Genomic DNA, 7,407 nt, shown 5'->3' on the forward strand with positions numbered 1-7,407 from the left:
TTCTCATCTTTTGAATCTGAATAAAGTAATTTTTTTTTTTTTCCTGTGGAAACTTTCCTTCACTTCCCTCTGACGTTTTATTGTTCTACCTTTTGTTTATGGACTAGGAGCTCCTGAGAAAGCAGCTGGGACAGAAGGGTAGTAAAGAGACATCTTGTCACCCCTTATTCAGAGAAGCCTAGGTCACCTACGGGTTATAAGCCAACTTAACTTCCAGACCTCAGATGAGGCTGGATTCCCGTCACCGGGTGGGACGTCACCTTCTGTTCGGGTGTGCCGAGAGACTGGGAGGAGGCTCGGCTGCTTGCTCTGGCACAGCTACTGACACCTTTTGGGGTGGGGGGCAGCGGGACCTCCCTTGCAGACCACTGCAAACCCGTTTGCCCTGGTCCCTCCAGTCCTCCCCCTTTGGGCTGGTGAGAAGTCACGCCAGTCTGTTCACACGCCAGCTGTCGAAGGCCGATTTTCGGGGTATACACACAGCTGGCAACGGGCCACACCTTCTGCGGGGCGACCCAAGCCCTTCGGGGCACTCGTCCCCCCCCTGCCAACGCGCTGGTGAGGCGCTCGGTGCTCGGCGGGCGGGAGCGCCGTGCCCTGGACGTGCCCTGAAGGCCTGGCTCAGCAGCTCACGCACCGGGGGGTTCGACCTGGGCCGCTCTGGCCCAGCCGGACAGCGCAGCCCTGCCCAACGCCTCTGTTCCCTCCTGCCAGAGCGGCAGGCCGGTGAAGAAGGAGCTACTGAGAGCCTGGTGCGTTTGGGGACGAGACCACCGCGAGGCACGTCGAAGGCCAGAGCAGGCTGCTCGGCCCAGGCTGCTTTCCTTTCTTGGAATGCTCTCCTCGTTTCTACTCGCACATCGCCTCAGCTGGGTCCTTCCTCTGAAAGGAGCTACCGGAACACACGGGAAAGGCTCCAGAGGATGCCCTGCCCCAAGCTGAGAGGTTTGGGTTGGTAATGGCGATTCCCGGCAGTGGAAACCTCACGGTCGTTAACTGTGCAGCATGGCAGAGCGCCCTCAGCATGAGCCCTGTTTGGGACCTGAAGTTTCCAGAACACAGCCACTTCCCACCGAGCACTGGAAAAAATCACAGAGGAAGAAAACTACGAGGAGCTGCAAGGTGAAACGGCGGCAACGGCTGTGAGAGTCACTCGTCACCGTGAGAGAAGCGGGCGCGCACCCGCACCGGCACCCGCAGGAGGTGACAGGCAGCTGCGGGAAAGGGCACGAAACCTCCCCTGCTACCCGGAGCGCAACACCACGTAAGCAGAAAACCACAGCAAAGCACAGCAAACCCAGCAATTCTATGCACCTATATGCACAACAACAGAGAAAATAAAGGCCAAAGTCTCTCCGAACGTTCAGCTGGGAAGTACAATACCCCTGGGTAACGACATTTTTCCGAAAATCTATTACTGGAAATCCTGTTTGCTAAACTTAACAGTCTGACGTGGGATGCCTCACACACATCAGCGCAGGCAGGCGAGCGTACGAATCCCTCTGAGGTCTTCCCAACGCTGTCAACAGATATCCCTGGGTTAACCTCCCTCCTGTGCAGCTATTTGTGTTCGCCTCCTTAGTTTGTCGACGCTAAGGGTATAATTTATTTTAATTATTTGTTTTCAAGCTGAACGGCTACAGACTCTGAACAAGAAATATCATTAGGCTTCAGCATCTCAAACAGTGCTGTACAGATGCTATTCATTTCGTAGGCACACTAAGAGCATTTTCATTTAACATATTGATATGTCAAACATTCATTTATAGTGACAGCATGCTAACTTATATACCAATACACAGTATTCTGTAATACTGTGGCACAGATCTTCAGCTAACAGCATTATCAAAGGAGAAAAAATACAGAGAAACAGGGAATATTATAGCACAGTATATACATTCATATACCTCGTGAGGTTGGGACCCTTATTTTCTCACTGTTGGTTCACTTGAGTGGTGTAAGGATAAACGTATTACGCTGTACCTTTGTCTTCACAGGTACGTACTGTGCTGTCTTTTACTCACTATGGGCAAAGGTGGAAACAGAATTATGTTACAAAGATCTTTTTTCCACATTAGGTTCCATCGTCCTCCTTGTACGTACTGCAGCACTTGCAATAAGCTACTGAACACACGTTTAGCTGAATTTGCATCTTTATGTTATCCGCAAAGATAGTTCAGAAAGTCGTGTTCCAATGTAACTGGGGAGTGGTATCACTGGAGAAAAGGAAATTAAGCCGAAATAAAAATATTGCGAGTCGAGAATTGGGACTAAAACCTCGAGATGATTGCACAGAACCACTCCGAGGTTCCTTGGTTATTTCATAATTAGAAGGAAAGTGCAGGCTGGAAAGTTAAGATGGAGAGTGGGGGGGAAAAGCAGCCAAGAGCTGCAGCAGCTGCCTCAGAAGGCCAACACCAACGAGAGCACCTTCTGCTGTGCCCTTCCTCTGCCTCCCGCTGTGCTGCCTCTCCTCCCGCAGGGCCGGCAAGGGAGTTACAGGAGTTTCCACTCGCGCTCTCGCCAGCTCACACATGGGAGTCCCTAACGCAGACTACTGGGCTGGTTTAGTACGACGTGTAAACCCTTATTTCCCTCCCTGGTGAGGTATGGAACAGGGTTTTGTGGGTCACGGAGTGGAAATTATGCGTTCAGTGCCCGTCACTGCCTGAAAGGCCAGCGGATTTATTTTTCCTTGTAACGCTGCCGTCCATCAATGTAACATTTTCCACCTGAATCCCTAATGAGACTTCCACAATTAAACGAACAGAACTTTACAACTGTTTTCTGAAATATTCACAACCCTAATTCTGCAAACACATCCCACGATTTACCCGAGTTCACCCTTTTTGCCTCCAAACACTGACCAGAAACGGAGCCTGCCGTCTCTTGGGAAATGCCTCTCACGGCAGAGCCTGGTTTCATCCTTAATTTGTATCTAATGCCACCATAGTCTCGCTGTCATTCACAGAAGCCAAAGTGCTTCATTTCACAGACACAAAAAAGCCTCTCCAGTGGTTTTTGCTTCTCTTGTCCCGCATTCTGTCCATGAGCGGCGCAGCTCGCAGGAATACATTACTACTGCTGCAGGCCACTCCGAGCGATCAGAGAGACCCTTTGTACCGCAGCCAAAAACAGATGAAGAAGAATTGGGTCCCCTGGGATCCAGATATTACCCAGTTCAGCTGAAGCCATTCTCACTTGGCTTGTCTGAGAGTGATTTTGCATTTTAATTTTTAATAATTCTTTAATCCATCTGAAATGGGGGAGGAAGAGCAAACAAAACAGAGTCCCTCTGCAGCTTCTCTCCTTTCTGCCTTATTCATTTTCCTGTTTTTTTCCTGAATTCTGTATTCCTCCAGTTTTAGAAGCTATTGGTTGAATATATTAGTAGCACTTTGCTGTACTTCAAAGTATTAGGAACTTGCACGGTACTTTTTTCTATTATTCTACTTATTTGATTAAGAAAATCTTCTGTGAAGGTACCCTTTTATAGTGCATTGAAGCAAGCAGAAACGGCCAAGCTAAAATCAGGGCTCCCCTGTATTCCTCACCAACTCTCTTCCTTTCTATTTCACCCTCTCCGCCTTGTAATCTGACTCTTCCGTGCCATTTCTTCCTACTGCCAAGTTCTTTCATTTCAGCAGATTTCTTTATCATGCTTGGTCTTACCGTGGTCTAGTTTCTGTATATTCCTTGTAGACACGTGTGTATATTACTGAAACTCCCTCAGAACCTTGAAACGTTTTATTTCGAAAGCAGTCTCACCCCAGATTCATAAAGAAAAAGATTAACTTTGGCTCAAAGCTGCTCTATGACAAGAAGTCCCCCTTCCAAATGCACGAACCAGAGAGAAGTAGCCATTTTTGCCAGCAACGTAACACCAAAAGCAGCAACGAAATACAAACACAGAGGGGGAAGCTGAACAGCAAGTGTAGGATAAATGTGACATTGCATAGCCCGAAAAATCTGCGCGGAGCGAGCCTGCACCTTACACACGCTGACATGTAACCTGAAGAGCTGAAATGGAGAGGATTAGCTTGCTGCTAGCTCCAGCGAATGCCAGCAGCCTGCCTGTACGGTCAGGGCACTGGTGGGCAGCAGCAGATGGTGGCCATCTCCCTGGCAGGCCATAGCAGGGGTAATTACCAGACACACTTCCAAGGTTTATGATGTTATAAACCAGATCCATTCACTGCATGAGGAAAGCACGGCCCTTTTAACTCCCTTCTTACTGATCTTGTACTAGTGTAACACCTTTGCCTTCAGTGACTTTGAAATGATTCAGTGGTGAAGTAAAACAAGAAACAGACCTTCTAAGTCCATTTAAAAAAAAAAAAATGCTGATCTTAATGCTGTTCTTATTTTTTGCATTTGAAAATGAGGAATAGCTTTATGGTGATTAATGAAGAAAACGCAATAATTACCGGCAGAATTTGCTGTACTGGGTCCTGGCAGAGTTTAGTACTGTAGCCTGTGAAAAACTGCTGATGCTTAAGATGATTCTGAAACAAATTAGCCTGTGAACCAATGACACCTACAAGACTAGTAATCCTCAAAATGGCCAGCCAGAATCCAGAATGCCTGTTTCGAACTGCACTAGCTGAAACTTTTTGGTTTAGTCTGATCTGGATCGATTGCGGCACAACAAATGAGGAAAACAAACCTCAGGCCTTTGGGAGTTTACAGAATAGATGACAGCACAAGTGAGAGCACATGGGTCAAGATCGGGCACAGCTCTCCCATTTCAGCAGAATACTCATTTTCACAATGTTTTATAGCAAGGGGGAAAGGAATGAACTGCACGATGTGTGTCTAATAACAATGAAGAGTCTCGCTCTTGTAATGGACTTAATTCCACGTGGTAAATTGGCTAAGTCTGAACTCTTAACACGTTTCAGAGATTCAATCTCTGAGCAGGGAGATTTACCCAGTCAGTCCAGAAGGTCCTTGGAAAGCTTCAGAACTGGGCCAACTCAAGTTCAACAAGGAAAAGCACAAAGCTCTGCACCTAGGGCAGAATAACCCTGTGTGTCAGTACAGGCTGGAGGCCAACCAGCTATGCTGGAAAAGGTCCAGCGGTTACTGTGGATGCCCAGTTGAAAATGAGCTAAGAAGTGTGCTCTCGTAGCCACAAGGCAAACTACAGACACGTGTTAGACTGAGAAGAGCCAGCAGATCAGTTGCCATTCCCTTCTAACTCAGCACTTGTTGAGGCTCACCTGAAATACCAGTTTTTGGACTCTCCAGTTCAAGAGACACGTTGAGGATCTGGAGAAAATCCAGCAGAAGACTACTCAGACAGTAATGGCCCCGCAGTACGTGACTTGTGAGGAGAGACTGAGGAGGCTGGAGTTGTTTCCTTCAAGGAGTAGGTGGCGACGCAGCCTGCAGCTACTCGGGGGGCACTTACAAAATGCAGCCCAGCTCTTCTTAGCGTTGGTGGGTACTGCGCCGTCCTGGAGGATGAAGTTCCTCGCCGGCAGGGGAAGGCAGGGCTGGAAGGGATTACCTCGAGCGGCAATGCAAACTCCTCCTTGGAAACTCTCCAGACTCCAGCACAGAAAGCCCTGGCTGGCCTGATCGAGGGTTGGTGACAGTCCCGGTTTGAGAGGAACGCTCCCCAGGGTGACCTCCTTTTCAACAACCTATCTATCATTCTCTTCTATGTTTTCTTTCATTTTTTTTTGCGCATTACTTTGATGATGAACCTGTCTTTTAAGAAAGGGCTCTCTGCCCTTTCCTTGAAGTGGAAATGTAATAGGTGACACACTTTGCTATGGATTTGTTTGGAAAACAACGCTGGCAACTGTCACAAAACAAAGAATATAAAAAACATGGATGGCTGTGGTAAATATTTACCCATCATGAGTTCATTTATGCTCTTGGTTTCTAAGCAGGTATCAGAAGGCCACGGCCAACTAGAACAGCACAGAAGCTGCTGAAAGATAGCCCAAGGGGAAAGAGACCTGCTCAGAGCTTCCACCTTCTACACCTCTGAGATATTTGGTACTTAATGGGAAAGTGTAAGACTGCTTCTTTTGTCTGATATAGAGGCTGGAGAACTGGGATTTCACCCGCAGCTGATGGCAAGAAAGTGATACACGATGGAGTGAAAATTAGTCATGCCAGTTTGACAGACTAGGGAAGATACAGGGAGGATACAGAAAAGGGGGATATTAAAAAAAGGAAAGGAAAAAAGAGCATCAGATAATTAGATGACTACAGTAGTTCAGGTATCTCTTTTTGCACCCAGTTAGAAAACAAACAAAGAGTTAACATACTTCGTCCAGACCAAGTCGTTTCCCAGTTACCATGGACATCACCCACACTGCAAACTCAATACTGTATCGTCTCTGATCTTGTCTCAGGTACAGAAAACCCACACCATCTCACACCAGTACGTGGGTTATTGCCGGGCGGCGGTGCAGAAGAGTTTGCTGCTTTGTAGAAGCTGTTGGCGAAAGTAACAGATGTCCCCCTATCTCTTACTGGAGGCCCTCCTTCTCAGGGAGTCCTGTCACAGTGACCTCCTGCGGGGATCCCCTTCGGATCTGGCCAGAATTGTTCCTATGCAAGCTCAAAAGCAATGCTCAAATGAGATCTGACAGAAGATGCTCTTCCTAGAAGTAAATACATTGCCTCAGCGAAGCTCCTATCCTTTACTGTCCCTGAGTAATAAGCAACTTGTCCTGAATTCGGCTTGTGAAGCGCTGTAAGAAAATGAAAACGTGCTCTGTGAGATACTGAATAGTTCTTGAAACAAGGTGGGGGGGTCGTTGCTGCCCTCTGATCAATCCCTCATGCGCTGCTCCAGTCCATTACAGACATAACGGTGCCTTTAACAGGCCTCTGAGCAAAGTGCTTTATGCAAACGTACTCCCTGTCCTTGACGCAGGGACAGAGTATCTCAGGCGCATCTCCCGCTAACACAAAGCATTCGGAAACAGAGGGGTGCCTCCAGGGAGCTCCTTCTGCCACGGGAAATCAGAGCAGCTCCCGGTTGTTCCAACTTACGGGGAAAAGCGGGGCGGGCGGGGGGCCGAGGCGACCTGCGCTCTGCCGTTCCTCCCGTCACCCTGAGCCCGTCCCGCCGGCCCCAGAGATCACCGAAACGCAGGGCGGGGGGTTGAGCCCCGACCCAAATGATGAAGGTGGCAAAACTTCACAAAATTATTGTACTAATATTTTTTTTTCCTTAATGGTTTTGGTGCAATTTACACCTCGCTGTGCGAGACTGCATTAAAAGTCCCTGAGAACTGTCAGTTGCTTCCCATAAAACCAGGAGGGCTGCTCTGCAAAACAGAGACGATCACTTATTTAGTGCAGCTCAGAGCATCCCAACAATCGAAGGAAGGAGACAGATGTTTCCCATACACCTTCACTCCTAAGTCAGACTGACACAGA

The sequence above is a fragment of the Leptosomus discolor genome, chromosome 4, assembly GCF_034619465.1.
Source record: "Leptosomus discolor isolate bLepDis1 chromosome 4, bLepDis1.hap2, whole genome shotgun sequence".
Taxonomy (NCBI): Eukaryota; Metazoa; Chordata; class Aves; order Leptosomiformes; family Leptosomidae; genus Leptosomus; species Leptosomus discolor.